Here is an 18673-nt window from a genome sequence, read left to right as displayed (position 1 = left end):
TTGATGAGTCTCGAACCGAGGATCCCGCAGCAGCCTTTATCTTTCCTTGCGCCTTTACCATTTCGACCACTCTTGATGCTGATAAGGTGAGTGAAAAAACCCGTACTTCAAGCACTGTTCGAGTCACACCACTTTTTTTGTTGCTTCTATGCAATTATAATGCTGATTTAAAACTAAAAAGCATTATGAATGTTGATATAATACTTGTTTACTTTATATACTAGCTCTATATGTACATAAAGTGCTATCATTAGTGCTATTTTTTATTGCTTCTATGCATTAATAATCTATATATATATATATAAAACAGGGAGAGAGACAGCCCATACAGAAATGTACGAACACGCAAAACTCTTCACTGGATCATCCGATTTGCATGAGATTTTTTTTTTGTTGTGTTCGTCTTCACGCGAAGAATAACACAACGGAGAGATAATTTCGAAAATGTTTTTGTGGAATTTGAAAATTAATTTTTAGTTTTTATTTGTATCGAATAAAAGTCATGGCACCCAATTTTCATTTTTTTTCATTCGAATCACCCAGAATAGGAAGGCGCCAAAAGCAATCAAGGCTTACTGATGTTAATTCAGGCAGTTTTGGAGCCCATTTTCCTAGCAAGTGTACTTTTCACGTGACACCAGTAAAATGGATACTTCGATGTAATTGTTCACCTTCCGTGTGAGGTGAAAAAAAAAGAAAGCAATAAGCCGGCATGGAGTATATCTATTTTCGAAAATTGTCATTTTTGCTTCAGCATCAAGGCAACTTTAACATTTTTTAAGCTGATTCATCCAAAGCTAGCCGGATTGCCAGTTTTTACCCGGACTTGACCGGGTAATTGATAAAACAAAATTTAAAGGGCCCGGTTAAGTTCGTTTTAATTATATTTTTTGAGTAGTTTCTGAATTTAGCCCAAATTTGCTTGGTATTGCCTGAATTTTGGATTGACAATTTTGAAATCAAATGCCCGGATATTGTTAGGATTTTAGATGAAATAAATTTGCCTGACCAGGATACGCTCGGGAAAAATTCTGATCTCTTTTATTTACTCCGTTATTTTGTTTTGTTTATTTTCCGGTTAAATGAAAGACTGTCATATTATTTAAGAAAAATAATATTCTACGTATGACTGTGGAAGTTTTAACATATCCAAAACCACTGAATAGATGACAATCAAATATTCCATTACAGAATCTTCTGTTCATATTTATGGTATAACACCAAGAGAACGTCTTATTTTTAATTATTCGAATAAGACGACCATAAATTGATTTACTTGGTTTTTGTAAACGTCAAGAATGTAATGAGTTAGTTCGAGAATAGAATGATATTAACTTTGTAATTCTATGTGAATTTCATCAGAAAACCAAGGAAATGTTAGATAGGGGAACAGGGGGCATAATGCCCACGTTAAGAAAAGAGCCTTGTTTTAGAGTACATTTGAAAAGATTAACTCTAATTTTTTATTGTGTTTGGAAGTTTGGTTTATTTTGATTATAAATCTGATAGTTAGAATAACTGGAAGGTAAAAAAAGGCCACAAATTTAATGAAGTTTATAGAGTAGGTTGAAAATTCGATTTCAGATTCAGTAGGGGCAAAATGCGCATATGTGTGTACCCAATCGTGCCTTTTAACGTTTAATGAGTGTTTATTGATTCAAGTGCCTCCGAAAGTGTTTGCCAGGTAAAAACACTTCTATTCTACTTCACAGATGGAAAAATGTATTGCTACGCGCAGTGCTGCCAGATGTACTGGAATTCTTGTAAAAAGTTAATTAAATATATATTAAATTTAGGAATTTTAAATATATTCGTTTATATTCGAGTTGTGTTTTTCAATACAACATATAAATATCTTTAAAATTGTTGTGAAGAAACTGTATATAAATTTAAACAAATATGAAACATGCTTAAAGATATACGGACATGCCTTTTGCCCCATGCTTATTAAAAATCGTTCCAAAAACAGGAAAAAATAATTGAAAAAGGAAATTTTTCGTTTTGCGATGATTTTCAAGACCAATGCTCATCATTGTAATATATTTTAGTTAACTGATTTTTTTTAATAGATGTCGTGATTTCTTACGAAAGTCAAGGCACATATTGCAAGGAATATGGCTTGAAAAATATTTTTGGATTTTTGCAGTGATTTATCGCATATTTGATTCTTATGTTTTGTACAAAAGGTTTCTACTGTTAATTAGAAGGGAATAACGTACAGAATTCTTAAAATAAGTGTATATCGAGCTAGACATCGCAGTGGGGCGTTTTGCCCACACTGGGTATTATACCCCCCGTTCCCCTACTATCCACTTCTTCCTTTCATACTAAGGTGTTAAAAAACTGAACAAAATTAAGGTTATAATTAGGGTTGACTTTGTAAAAATAAAGTTCATAATTTCATCCAACACTCAGTATCAGAAATCAGGAACAGATAATTGGTTCAATAACATCTTCAAATACAAGAAGCTTGGAAAATAAAAATTTTAGTCTCGACGAAAATATGATTCAAGATCCAAACAGAGATAATGAAAACTGAATTAGATTTGCAAAGACTTTTTTGAATTTCATTTCTGATTTTGAATTCAAAATCTCAAAGTAAAAAAAGATTTCATAACCGTTTGATTTGAAATTCCATTTACATACACATATATTGAACTAGCTGATCCCATACGAACTCCGTTTCGCTTTCAACTTGGAAAAAGTCATGAACAGTTTGTTTGAAATTCAATTGAAAAACATTTTTCAGATACACTTCCGAATTCATTTTTAAGTAATAATTGCAAAAACATTGGACGATCAATTTTTCTGTCGTCTGCTGCTAAATTTGAAATCATAGATCAATTGACCGTCCAAATAAACCTCCGTGTATAAATTTCAACTCGATTTTTCAAAAAAAGTTAAACCCCTTTCGATGGCCTCTTATACAATCTTTTATATCTGAAATCAATCCCATAAAACTCCCGTATGCAAATTTTCATAGCAATCCGTTGGATAATTACTTCGATATTGCTAAAAACAGTAAAAAAAAAATGGACGACCCCTTTCGTCGACCCCTGGTAAAATTTTTAACATCTGAAATCAATTGCCGTCCCTGACAACTACCGTGTGCCAATTTTCATCCCAATCCGATGTATAATAATGACAATATCGCAAAAACATGGAAAAGTTAATATGGAAAACCCCCTTTGCCGGCCCCATACACTGAATTTAATACCTGAAATCGATTGATCGTTCCTCATAACTATCGTGTACCAATTTTCATCCCAATCCAATGAATAAAAACGACAATATCACTAAGACATTGAAAAGTTTATATGGACGACCCCTTTGGCCGACCTCTTACTTTAATTTGGATAAGTGAAATCAATTGTTTGTCCCTTATAGCTCCTACGTGCAAATTTTCATTCCAATCCGATGTATAAAACGTCATTAGATATTGAAAAGCTAATATGGACGATCCCTTTTGCCGGTCCCTTACATTGAACTTGATACCTGAAATCGACTTCACGTCACTCAAAACTATCGTGTACCAATTTTCATCTGAATCCGATGAATAATAACGACAGTATCGCATTAACAATGAAGAGTTAATATGGACGACCCCTTTTGCCGGCCCCTTACACTGAATTTGATATCTCAAAGCGATTGTACGTCCCTCAAAACTATCGTGTACCAATTTTCATCTGAATACGATGTACAATAACGTCAATATCGCAAAAATAGCGAACAGTTAATATGGACGACCCCTTTGGCTGACCCCTTACACAAAATCAAACACCTGAAATCGCTTGCTCGTCTTTTAAAACTCTCATTTGCAAATTTTGAACACAATCAGACGAAAAATAACGTCAATATCGCAAAAAAAATTATTTGTCTTGTATGGACGAACCCTTTCAGAAGGGGTCATTCAAAAATCTGAAAACATTTTTCATCTTTCCTGGACCTAATGAGTCTCCATGCCAAATTTCAGACCTCTAGCTCTTAAGACGGCTGAGTCTATAGAGGTCAAACAAAAAAACAAACAAACAAACATACAGATAATTGCTTTTTATATATATAAAAAACTTGAACTTGACTTGAAAACTCATAATCTGTTGATTTTTTTTCTGATTCTTTATTGGACCGGATGGTTAGGAAGTATAAGGAGCCACTCTAAAATCCACACGAAGTTCAAATCAAGCATCGGAATGGAACCCTTGATCATAAATATGGTAAAAAGTATATGGTTATTGGGGATAACTGAATGCAGCCCCTTAAATAATGCAAATAATCCATTTCCGTCAGTCAAAAAGTGTTGTCTGACTAGAAGACACCAAGTAAATAACTAATAGGGCACAGTTCCTTAGATTGCAATATGTGCAATCGGTTTTTTAAGCAATGCGACAGATGTGTCCTGATGGACGAAGAAATTTATGTTAAAACCGGATTTAAGAGATCAAATTTCTCGAGATGCCTACTCATGGAAAGGTTCCAACCAGATTCCAATTGCTTTTTCCAGGTGAGTTTGTGTAAAATATCATGATTTTGCAAAGGTTTTACTTCTGTGGTAAAAATAATAGATCAATACATGACTGACACAAGTGTGCAAAGATAAAAAAGAGATTTTATGAAAAAGTAAGATTATTTCTTAAACTAATTGATAAATAATTTTTTTTTATATTTTTATATTAAATGTCATATTAACACCTTCATTTCCTCCATATAATGTTTTTCGATCAAATGAATAGTTTTTAAAATACAAGCGTTTGTAACTGCCCGGATATTAAATGATCATAGCCTTAGATGTTCTTATTTTCTTTGTTCAGTGCTTAAGCATCTATTTCTCGATAAATATGATAAAGTTAAAGTCGATATAAAAAAGATGATTTTAAAAATTAAGTGGAGATTATCTAATACAGAGAACATATCAAATTTCATACCATTAATGTGTTGTGCCATTTCTAAAAATTTGGTACCTATACGATAAAGAAAATTTCAAACATGGTTTTGGCGAAAAAGGAGCGACAGTTGATTTAAACTGCTTAGAATGACGACACATTTCAACAAAACATTTTTTGGCACTTATCTTGGGGTTAATAGAAATTGAAACTATCGGTGTCAAGGATCCTCTGTAAATGAAAAAAAAAAAAAAACACGGAAGAAAAAAGATTTTTAACTTTATCGCAGAAGATATTCGCTTTCCAGTTTTGTTGGAAGTCAATCTCCTTCGAAAATTTTTGCCCCTGGGGGTAGGCACAACCATAATATGACAGAAGTATTACGAAAATATTCAAAAAAACTGTTCACTCCGTTTGAAGGTAACAATCCAGTTTCATGAGCGTATATAATTATTTACCTATTTTTATTTATTTACATAGTATTCCGTCTTACGACATAACTTGACGAACATAATTCCTAAAATTCACTCGGTTCAAAGCAACCGTTCTCCAATTTCTCGAGCACCCCACGTTCGCCAGATCACGCTCCACTTGGTCTAACCACCTCGCTCGTTGCGCCCCTATTTACCTATTTTCTGCTTATTTACATGTTCTTTATTTTTGCGAAATTCAAAGGCTTAACGAAGTTTGCCGGGTCAGCTAGTGCTTATATAAAACTAAAAAGCATTCTGAACGTCCCAATAATCTTCAGGCCGGATTTGGCCCCATGTCACTCATGCTCTCATGCGAATCGAATCGATCACTTTTATCAACAAGAAATTATTAAAATATATCCTATCCTAAATCTTCATACATGCAGTTGAAGCGCCTTAGCCTACATTAAAACAAGTTGTTTGGGCGCGTGACAAGATACAAGAGAAAACTGAATTTGTAAGTCACACAATTTAGAATGTAAACGTAAAATTAACAAAACTAATTAAATGTATTTTTTAGTTTGAAGCCAACAAACTGCTATCAAAAACCAGCGTTTCTTCTCGACCCGCTCGCAACAGTGCCTGTAGGTGGGAACTTTTTATAATCAACACAACGTAGTTTTAATTTGTCATGTCCAATCACAAGGAACGTACAGTAGTGTTCGAAAAAATAGCAGCGCCATCAGCGATCGTGGAAATCACTTATTTTCAGCTGTTCGAAATAATAGCTGCGCTGAATAAAAACACTTTCAGAAGGCAGAAAAAAACTACTTATTTTTGAAAATAAGAGTTGTCTACACGAATGTTTTTGGCCCCAATTTTGGACTTTTTCGAAGGAACGCCAGAAGGCCGCTTGACAGGGTATTGCATTTTTTCTCCAAGTTAACTCATACTATGATCTTCTATTGAAAATTCATGGAACTAATTTGCATTTCGATAAACAAATTTTCGTGAGAATGTTTCTGTGAGGTCGGACGCAGCCGCGGCCGACACAAAGGAATATTAGGCAGCACTGTCAGTAGCTGTCAGTTGACAAGGCGTCTCGCGGCTGGATCAAATGGATATAAGGCAGCACTGCCATAAGATGTCAGTTGACAAGATCTCTGGCATTTGGGCGCGTTGACGTTAGGTCCCCATTCGGTGAGTAACGGCGGACGTGAGCAGACGAGCTTCCCCCCCTTGGCACTGGACGATCTCCTTAAGTACGCAGTAACGGTTTTCACAGTGGCGACCTATGACAGGGACGCTTCGTGGCGTCAACATCGTCTTTAAAATTTTTGGAGATCGTCCAGCGCGATAATTGTTTTTTGTTGATAACTAGTGCTTTAATTCAAAGTGTAAGTGAAAGTGCTTTAATGCAAAGTGTTCTATTGGTGCAGCAATCGAAAACCGAAGTTGCATGCCGGTAAGTCAATTTTTTTTTATCATTATACAAGATGGCGGCCAAGTGCACAGTCCCGGAGGAAATACATGTAATATTTCTTCGAAAATAAGCGGCCACATGTCATGCCTTTTTCCCCAATATGGCGGTTCTTCCAATATGCTGCAAACTGATAAAGATGCAATGCTAAGGTGTGATGATAATTATTTTCATTCATGAGGATGCCATTTTTTTTTCTCTTCAAACGGTGCTATGCCCTCAGCCAACAGAAGATGAGTTGAGAAAAATTTTATTCATTTATATGTGTACAAATTGAAAATTTAATAAACTAATAATTATTTGGTCAACGGATGACTGGGATTGAAGCTAAATTAGCTGCTTCCAACGGAAGCGATTGCAAAAATTGCAGCGACAAGTGACTGTAGTTAACGAATTATGGGAAATGAGCCAAAACATCGAAAAATTTCTTAAATATTGTCCTTTTCTTGTCGAAGTGGCCTCTCCGAATTGGGATTGGCGAAAACCGTCGTTGTCTCACTTTTAAAATGTCTTATTTTGAAACCGGAAAATGAACGAAACTGTTTCTGAAGAAGTCAGTCCTTAAAGTTAATCTATTTTATTAAAAAAAAAATCGTGGATCAGAGTGATAAAAGCGGAAATGTGTTGCAGACGTCATGGATAACAGAAAGCAAATAACTTGATCGATGTGCGGTGCGACGAAGACCTCCGCCACGTCGTTTTGGACCAAACAAACAGCTAAAAGCTAACAAATCTGACACGCTAGGATATTTTCGTATTTACTGTCTGGTAGGAGAACGTGAAGACTGACTAAGATTTAGCTTTTCTGTTGCTGTAATTGCAATTGTATTTACAATTGTGTAAAGATCTCTAAGATTTTATCAAGCTCGCATCAGGTACCTTGCCTTCCGCGTCGCGAAAGTTTAATGCATAGTAGGTGAGAATTTTCTTGTTTTCCCTTGATGTTTGATTGAACTCTGAGTTATATTTTCTTTACTTAAATAAAATATTTTAGGTTTAGTTTTTCAAGAGACTAAAAAAAATGAATCACATAACATAAAATCACTTGCATTATGAAGCATCCCCTGCGTTTTAATATGACCACACTTGTATCATCCAAAAGAGACCCTTGCTGATACGGATCTGAGTTGAAGCGAAACAAATAAAAATCCCTGTATTTTAATCGTGTATTAGTTTCGCCATTAGTTTCGATTTATGTCCTAATCAAGACCACTTGGTGCAGCAACATTGTAGAATCCACGGGATCTCAGAGGACGATAGTTTCTAAGGTCAGGTTGTTCTCTATCTTCCTGGTACCATTGTCTATAAAATTGTTTGAGTTGGAATTTGTAATTCGTCAATGGCCTAGCTCAGTTGAAGTACATTTTAAAAAAATACTTACTCGACATTGAACAGTGAAAGCAAAAGGGTTTTGGTCAGATATTTGATTCCAATTCAACAGTACCATGCCGACCATCACCGGAACTCTAGTTGTGAACTTGCAAATCGATTGAATCTATTGAACTTTACTGTCCAGATCGTTAAGTAGAATTTCTCTCTGTCTGTCCGGGATGCTTGTCGTCACTTAGATAAATGACTGGTTTTCACACATCTGGAGTTCTATCCTACACGGTAACAGGATCTAACACCGGAAATATATATATGAAACGGTATAGAGTTCCTTCGGATCAAACTTATATCATTCTACACTGGCGGCCCTAGATAAGAATACCTAATAAAAACGTTATCGAATTGGTACCGGATCTGTTATGAGAAATGCAAAAAATCGTCTGATTGGTTTACATTATTTTTCTAATTGGAAAATCTCGAACACAATTAAATCGAAACAGTCGAGGCAGCCCGAAAATGTGTCAAGCAGAGCTGAATACCAAGAATCAAACTGCCAACGAGTAAAGTTGTTGTGTTGAGCTGGGATGGCCAACGAGCAAAGTTGTTGTGTTGAGCTGGGACGGCCAACAAGTAAAGTTGTTCTGTTGAGTAAAGTTGTTCTGTTGAGTAAAATTGTTGATTGTATCCCATTTACCCGAAAACCATTGCCCAGAATGATTTTTTCCCAGAATGACAAATACCCGAAATCAAACCCCAGAATGAACCATTTCCCAGAAAAAAATTCCCCAGAATGCGCCATTTACCAGAAATTTTTTTCCCAGAATGGACCATTTCCCAGAATTTTTTTCCCCAGAATGGAACATTTCCCAGAATGGCACAAATCCCAGATTTTTCCTCTTGTATTTTTATTTGTTTTTTTTTTTCTAATGAATTCTTGTAAATTTCATATGATTCGAAATTCATTTTTTTCAAAATGATTTTTTTAAATGAAACTACAACTTTGAAATTTTCCAACTAAATTTATTTTAGAACCAATACTGTGCTTTGTTTATGGTTTATGGAACTTTAATTGATTCAATGCTTACCTTGGTCCTTTAAAAAACCGTTTTGGTATCCGACTCCTCACGCTGCGCGTTCGAACTTGAAAGACGTTTTGTCCTTCACGCTGTCGCGTGGCGGACGGGGCTAAGGGATCACCCCTAGCTTTCACGCAGACCTAGGAAGCCCCGGCAGACCTAGACCAATGTAATGGGGCCGCCGCTTCCGACGGCGGGTCGGCGGCCACCTCGGATTTGGGAGCTTCGGCGGCTTTGTGCCGCCTCAGCCCCTTCATCCTCGTTGGTTGCGGCTTTGCCGCAAAAGAATTAAGTTATGAAACCCCATTTTTTTGTAACAATTTTTTTTTTCTATTTCTAGTAGGGATAAATGTTTTCAATTTTCTGGGAAATGGTTCTTCTGGCGAAAAAACTTCTGGTAAATGGTTCATTCTGGTGAAAAATTTCTGGGAAATGGTACATTCTGGCGAAAATTTTTCTGGGGAATGGTTCGTCTGGGGAAAAAAATTCTGGGGAATGGTTCTTTCTGGCGATTGGAATTCTGGTGATTTTTCATTCTGGGCAATGGTTTTCGGGTAAATGGAGTACAACCAAAATTGTTCTGTTGAGTAAAGTTGTTCTATTGAGCTGGGACGGCCAAGTAGTGAAGTTGTGTGTTGAGCTGGGACGGCCAACAAGTAAAGTTGTTTTGTTGAGCTGGGACGGCCAACAAGTAAAGTTGTTCTTTTGAGTAAAGTTGTTCTGTTGAGCTGGGACGGCCAACGAGTGAAGTTGTGTTGAGCTGGGACGGCCAACAAGTAAAGTTGTTGTGTTGAGCTGGGACGGCCAACAAGTAAGGTTGTTTTGTTGAGCTGGGACGGCCAACGAGAGAAGTTGTTGCGTTGAGCTGGGACGGCCAACGAGTAAAGTTGTTGTGTTGAGCTGGGACGGCCAACAAGTAAAGTTGTTCTGTTGAATAAAGTTGTTATGTTGAGCTGGGACGGCCTTTGTTATGTTGAGCTGGGACGGCCAACGAGTAAAGTTGTTTTGTTGAGCTGGGACGGCCAACGAGTGAAGTTGTGTGTTGAGCTGGGACGGCCAACAAGTAAAGTTTTTGTGTTGAGCTGGGACGGCCAACAAGTAAGGTTGTTTTGTTGAGCTGGGACGGCCAACGAGAGAAGTTGTTGTGTTGAGTTGGGACGGCCAACGAGTAAAGTTGTTCTGTTGAGCTGGGACGGCCAACGAGTAAAGTTGTTGTGTTCAGCTGGGACGGCCAACAAGTAAAGTTTTTCTGTTGAGTAAAGTTGTTGTGTTGAGCTGGAACGGACAACTAGTAAAGTTGTTCTGTTGAGTTGGGACGGCAAGCAGTCTTTTATATTAAATTGTTAGTTTATTGTGATTATTTGAATGTTTCGTCTGGTTTTGGAAATCATTTTGATGAATTGAGTGGGGATGACCAACTTTTTAGTAAGTTGTGATTATTCAAATGTTATGTTTGATTTGAACGGTCACTTTTATGACTTTAGCTTGCAGTAAGAATTGAATCAAGACAATAACAAATTAAGACGTTTTCATAAATCATGGAAACCAAAATGCTTCAGGGAAAGCCAACATTAGTTTGAAATGAGTAAGGATATTCAATAAGTATCTGAATAAATCAAATCAATCAGCAGTGGGCATGAGATGAAGTATCGTTAGTATGGTTAAGGCAAAGATTGCCTTACTCGTTTCAGTTAAACTAGACTGGGAAATGAACACTTTTGTAGCAACAGAGTGTTATCGCTGAAGTGTGACATGAAATCTTGATCCAATCTAACAATGAGACTGATCGTACACAAAGTATCGGGACTACCTTCAAGAAGTTGCTAAACTTAACTGACATACTTGGTCGTTGTGTCACCATCCAAGTGTATTGTAATGGTATTTATGAGACTGGAATATAACTGATTTGAATTGATGCAGTTGTATCTAAAACTGCAAGAGATGAAGTTGCATCTGAAAAAAATGTATCAAATGAGGTTGTGCGTAGGCTTATTGCATCTAATGAAGTTATATTTTACCAGTACAGTAGTGTTGCAGATCTTCAGAGCAATTGGTTTACTCCTATTTACACTTTATTAACACTTCTAAATTTATGGAAAACTAACCTCAAAATCGACTGTAGGACGGCTGCTGTACTGAAATTTTTGCAGGGTAATTTTCCCGTTCACGTGCGTCGCGCCAATGGAACGCCAGTTAATATGCATAAGTAATGTCAAAATAATTCGATAGTCCAGTTATCAGATTATCTGCGTGGTTTAGTTAACCCATACTACATGAATAAGCAAATTTGTCATGCATATATTAATCATCGTTAAAATTCGTTTAATTGAAAAAAGTAAAACTATCTTTATTAAGTCTGTGTATCAATAAAAGATTTATTTTGTCGATATATCTTTATTTTATTTCGGAGAAGAAGTGAGATGTGAGGTCGGACGCAGCCGCGGCCGACACAAAGGAATATTAGGCAGCACTGTCAGTAGCTGTCAGTTGACAAGGCGTCTCGCGGCTGGATCAAATGGATATAAGGCAGCACTGCCATAAGATGTCAGTTGACAAGATCTCTGGCATTTGGGCGCGTTGACGTTAGGTCCCCATTCGGTGAGTAACGGCGGACGTGAGCAGACGAGCTTCCCCCCTTGGCACTGGACGATCTCCTTAAGTACGCAGTAACGGTTTTCACAGTTTCCATGCTGTTCAACTAACGTCTCTTTTAGCTGCGTTCTTTCTTCTTGTAAAGTGAAGTGATCAACTGGGCAAAGACATCGTTTGTGGTGATCACGGTAAGTTAATCAAAGTCTTAAGGTGCACTTAATTGCATGCTGATTCATACTCTGGTGTGTTCGAAAGAAGGGGACAAAAAACTAGCTCAACATGTATGTATACGGGAAACGCGAATGCGGGGGAGATTTCCGAGACTATTCGCGACATGGATTATCCGGGCGAATGGATCGGACTTTAGGGCCTTTGGTATTTATGCTACTCGTGTTCGACTAACGCGGCACATAAATTAGTCTTACAATGTTCGATCCATTTGGGAAGAGCTAGGAATAAGCAAAAGGGACCATTTGGCGACAAAACGCAATCGTTTTGGACGTTTGCTGCCTTGGCGAACTTTATGCGTTGTCCCGCATGTTCGAATCGCGACGGGCGTTCCAGATTAGAACCCTGCGTGAGTTTGCGCATGTTGAGTCTTTGGAATTGAAGGAACATACATCGGGTCTCTTATTGCCCGTAATCGAAACCTTACATTAATCATCTCAGCGGGGTGCGTTGTTTCTATCGCTCTGGCTGTGGGTCTTGACAACTAAGTACCTAATAACTTACGGGCGACATTGAAATATTGTGCTGGGACGTTCCCGCGCATAAGATATTGAGCTCAAATGGTCCGTCCTTTTAAGAGAGTGGGTCTGGTTGTAATTTCATAACGTTTCGCTAATTGCTACAATCAATCGACAATCGATTCAGACCCTCGTCGACGTGGTCATTGAAGGAGTAATTTGTCCAGGAAAGCGCTGCCCCAACAATCAATCCCGAGCGCTTCCTCTCGAGTTGACGACGCGGCTCAGACACGTCCGAAAGGTGCCAGTCCTTGGGTGAAAGAAATCCTAATGTGCCACATAATTTCATAAATTTACCCCAAAGCCAGAGCACCCTAGCCAGACGCACGTTTCGCAGCTGGAGTTCCGCGGATTCCCATCAGGGTAACTACAAGACGCATAAAAATCGCAGAACATGGCAATTACGCGCCACTTGAATGTTGCAAGCCGCCCCGGATCAACCGCAAAGTCTCACGTAGATAGCTACCTCGGTTGGGAATTGGCCATCGGTCATGACTGAGCTCAGCAGACCGGGGGACGCGGACCGAAAAAAAAACATGAAAAGCACAACGGGAGCCGCGGAAAATTGCATGTTTTCGCAGCGGAATTTTCCCTTCCATTCACGTAAAACGATCCAACATCCAACAGTATGCTGCAGATTTGTTGTAGGGGTAGGACATTAGCGACGGGAATGCAGCGGACATGTCGAGGAAATTCCTACTCGTATAACATACATACGTGTTGTCCCTTGGTTAGCGGCCGTTCCGTTGTTGAAACAACTCAAATAAAGATGTTTTAGGGTGCCAGACGGCAATCGGATGGCTATTTTAATGGAGGTTCTCGAAAATGGCCCGGCAAAAATGTGAAAGGGTATTCATAATTGTTCTGTGCTAACAATATTGCAGTGAGCATGAAAAGTCTCACAAAGTTGGTCCAACACACATTCGAAAAAAAAGACAAAAATGACAAAAATAACAAAAATAACATAATGACAAAAATGACACTAATGACAAAAATGACAAAAATGACAAAAATGACAAAAATGACAAAAATGACAAAAATGACAAAAATGACAAAAATGACAAAAATGACAAAAATGACAAAAAGACAAAAATGACAAAAATGACAAAAATTACAAAAATTACAAAAATTACAAAAATTACAAAAATTACAAAAATTACAAAAATGACAAAAATGACAAAAATTCAAAAAAAAATACAAAATTTACAAAAAATACAAAAATTACAAAAATTACAAAAATTACAAAAATTACAAAAATTACAAAAATTACAAAAATTACAAAAATTACAAAAAAATACAAAAAAGACAAAAATGACAAAAAGACAAAAATGACAAAAATAACAAAAATTACAAAATAACAAACACTAAAAAAATTACAAAAATTATAAAAATTACAAAAATTACAAAAATTACAAAAATTACAAAAATTACAAAAATTACAAAAATTACAAAAATTACAAAAATTACAAAAATTACAAAAATTACAAAAATTACAAAAATTACAAAAATTACAAAAATTACAAAAATTACAAAAATTACAAAAATTACAAAAATTACAAAAATTACAAAAATAACAAAAATTACAAAAATTACAAAAATTACAAAAATTACAAAAATTACAAAAATGACAAAAATTACAAAAATTACAAAAATTACAAAAATTACAAAAATTACAAAAATTACAAAAATTACAAAAATTACAAAAATTACAAAAATTACAAAAATTACAAAAATTACAAAAATTACAAAAATGACAAAAATTACAAAAATTACAAAAATTACAAAAATTACAAATATTACAAAAATTACAAAAATTACAAAAATTACAAAAATTACAAAAATTACAAAAATTACAAAAATTACAAAAATTACAAAAATTACAAAAATTACAAAAATTACAAAAATTACAAAAATTACAAAAATTACAAAAATTACAAAAATTACAAAAATTACAAAAATTACGAAAATTACAAAAATTTCAAAAATTTAAAAAATGGCCAAAATAACAAAAATTACAAAAGTTAAAAAAACAAAAAAATTACAAAAATGACAAAAATTACAAAAATGACAAAAATAACAAGAATAACAAAAATTACAAAAATAACAAAAATTACAAAAATTACTAAAATTACAAAAATTACATAAATTACAAAAATTACAAACATAACAAAACTAACAAAAATTACAAAAATTACAAAAATAACAAAAATTACAAAAATAACAAGAATAAAAAAAATTACAAAAATAACATAAATTACAAATATTACAAAAATTAAAAAAATTACAAAAATTACAAAAATTACAAAAATTACAAAAATTACAAAAATTACAAAAATTACAAAAATTACAACAATTCCAAAAATTACAAGAAATACAAAAATTACATAAATTACAAAAATTACAAACATTACAAAATTACAAACATTACAAAAATTACAAAAATTACAAAAATTACAAAAATTACAAAAAATACAAAAATTACAAAAATTACAAAAATTACAAAAATTAAAAAATTACAAAAATAACAAAAATTACTAAAATTACAAAAATAACAAAAATTACAAAAATAACAAAAATTACAAAAATTACAAAAATTGAAAAATTACAAAAATTACAAAAATTTCAAAAATTACAAAAATTACAAAAATTACAAAAATTACAAAAATTACAAAAATTACAAAAATTACAAAAATTACAAAAATTACAAAAATTACAAAAATTACAAAAATTACAAAAATAACAAAAATTACAAAAATTACAAAAATTACAAAAATTACAAAAATTACAAAAATTACAAAAATTACAAAAATTACAAAAATTACAAAAATTACAAAAATTACAAAAATTACAAAAATTACAAAAATTACAAAAATTACAAAAATTACAAAAACTACGAAAATTACAAAAATTACAAAAATTAAAAAATTACAAAAATAACAAAAATAACAAAAATAACAAAAATTACATAAATTACAAAAATTACAAACATTACAAAAATTACAAAAATTACAAAAAATACAAAAATTACAAAAATCACAAAAATTACAAAAATTACAAAAATTACAAAAATTACAAAAATTACAAAAATTACAAAAATTACAAAAATTACAAAAATTACAAAAATTACAAAAATTACAAAAATTACAAAAATTACAAAAATTACAAAATTTACAAAAATTAAAAAATTACAAAAATAACAAAAATTACTAAAATTACAAAAATTACAAAAATAACAAAAATTACAAAAATTACAAAAATTCAAAAATTACAAAAATTACAAAAATTACAAAAATTACAAAAATTACAAAAATTACAAAAATTACAAAAATTACAAAAATTACAAAAATTACAAAAATTACAAAATTAACAAAATTGACAAAAATGACAAAAATGACAAAAATGATAAAAATGACAAAAATGACAAAAATGACAAAAATGACAAAAATGACAAAAATGACAAACATGACAAATATGACAAAATTAACAAAATTGACAAAAATGACAAAAATGACAAAAATGATAAAAATGACAAAAATGACAAAAAATTTTAAAATGCCGTAAATGACATAAATGACAAAAATGACAAAAATTTTTAAAATGACATAAATGACAAAAATGACAAAAATGACAAAAATGACAAAAATGACAAAAATGACAAAAATGACAAAAATGACAAAAATGACAAAAATGACAAAAATGACAAAAATGACAAAAATGACAAAAATGACAAAAATGACAAAAATGACAAAAATGACAAAAATGACAAAAATGACAAAAATGACAAAAATGACAAAAAAGACAAAAATGACAAAAATGACAAAAATGACAAAAATGACAAAAATGACAAAAATGACAAAAATGACAAAAATGACAAAAATGACAAAAATGACAAAAATGACAAAAATGACAAAAATGACAAAAATGACAAAAATGACAAAAATGACAAAAATGACAAAAATGACAAAAATGACAAAAATGACAAAAATGACAAAAATGACAAAAATGACAAAAATGACAAAAATGACAAAAATGACAAAAATGACAAAAATGACAAAAATGACAAAAATGACAAAAATGACAAAAATGACAAAAATGACAAAAATGACAAAAATGACAAAAATGACAAAAATGACAAAAATGAAAAAAATGACAAAAATGACAAAAATGACAAAAATGACAAAAATGACAAAAATGACAAAAATGACAAAAATGACAAAAATGACAAAAATGACAAAAATGACAAAAATGACAAAAATGACAAAAATGACAAAAATGACAAAAATGACAAAAATGACAAAAATGACAAAAATGACAAACATGACAAAAATGACAAAAATGACAAAAATGACAAAAATGACAAAAATTGCAAAAATGACAAAAATGACAAGAATGACAAAAATGACAAAAATGACAAAAATGACAAAAATGACAAAAATGACAAAAATGACAAAAATGACAAAAATGACAAAAATGACAAAAATGACAAAAATGACAAAAATGACGAAAATGACAAAAATAACAAAAATGACAAAAATTACAAAAATTACAAAAATGACAAAAATTACAAAAATTACAAAAATTACAAAAATTACAAAAATGACAAAAATGACAAAAATGACAAAAATGACAAATATGACAAAAATGACAAAAATGACAAAAATGACAAAAATGACAAAAATGACAAAAATGACAAAAATGACAAAAATGACAAAAATGACAAAAATGACAAAAATGACAAAAATGACAAAAATGACAAAAATGACAAAAATGACAAAAATGACAAAAATGACAAAAATGACAAAAATGACAAAAATGACAAAAATGACAAAAATGACAAAAATGACAAAAATGACAAAAATAACAAAAATGACAAAAATGACAAAAATGACAAAAATGACAAAAATGACAAAAATGACAAAAATGACAAAAATGACAAAAATGACAAAAATGACAAAAATGACAAAAATGACAAAAATGACAAAAATGACAAAAATGACAAAAATGACAAAAATGACAAAAATGACAAAAATGACAAAAATGACAAAAATGACAAAAATGACAAAAATGACAAAAATGACAAAAATGACAAAAATGACAAAAATGACAAAAATGACAAAAATGACAAAAATGACAAAAATGACAAAAATGACAAAAATGACAAAAATGACAAAAATGACAAAAATGACAAAAATGACAAAAATGACAAAAATGACAAAAATGACAAAAATGACAAAAATGACAAAAATGACAAAAATGACAAAAATGACAAAAATGACAAAAATGACAAAAATGACAAATAGACAAAAATGACAAAAATGACAAAAATGAAAAAAATGACAAAAATGACAAAAATGACAAAAATGACAAACATGACAAAAATGACAAAAATGACAAAAATGACAAAAATGACAAAAATGACAAAAATGACAAAAATGACAAAAATGACAAAAATTACAAAAATGACAAAAATGACAAAAATGACAAAAATGACAAAAATGACAAAAATGACAAAAATGACAAAAATGACAAAAATGACAAAAATGACAAAAATGACAAAAATGACAAAAATGACAAAAATGAAATGACTAAAATGACAAAAATGACAAAAATGACAAAAATGACAAAAATGACAAAAATGACAAAAATGACAAAAATGACAAAAATGACAAAAATGACAAAAATGACAAAAATGACAAAAATGACAAAAATGACAAAAATGACAAAAATGACAAAAATTAAAAAAATGACAAAAATGACAAATATGACAAAAATGACAAAAATGACAAAAATGACAAAAATGACAAAAATGACAAAAATGACAAAAATGACAAAAATGACAAAAATGACAAAAATGACAAAAATTACAAAAATTACAAAAATTACAAAAATGACAAAAATGACAAAAATGACAAAAATGACAAAAATGACAAAAATGACAAAAATGACAAAAATGACAAAAATGACAAAAATGACAAAAATGACGAAAATGACAAAAATAACAAAAATGACAAAAATTACAAAAATTACAAAAATTACAAAAATTACAAAAATTACAAAAATTACAAAAATTACAAAAATTACAAAAATGACAAATATGACAAAAATGACAAAAATGACAAAAATGACAAAAATGACAAAAATGAAAAATCTTTGATGA

The sequence above is a fragment of the Uranotaenia lowii genome, chromosome 2, assembly GCF_029784155.1.
Source record: "Uranotaenia lowii strain MFRU-FL chromosome 2, ASM2978415v1, whole genome shotgun sequence".
NCBI lineage: Eukaryota > Metazoa > Arthropoda > Insecta > Diptera > Culicidae > Uranotaenia > Uranotaenia lowii.
This window is presented reverse-complemented; position numbering follows the sequence as displayed.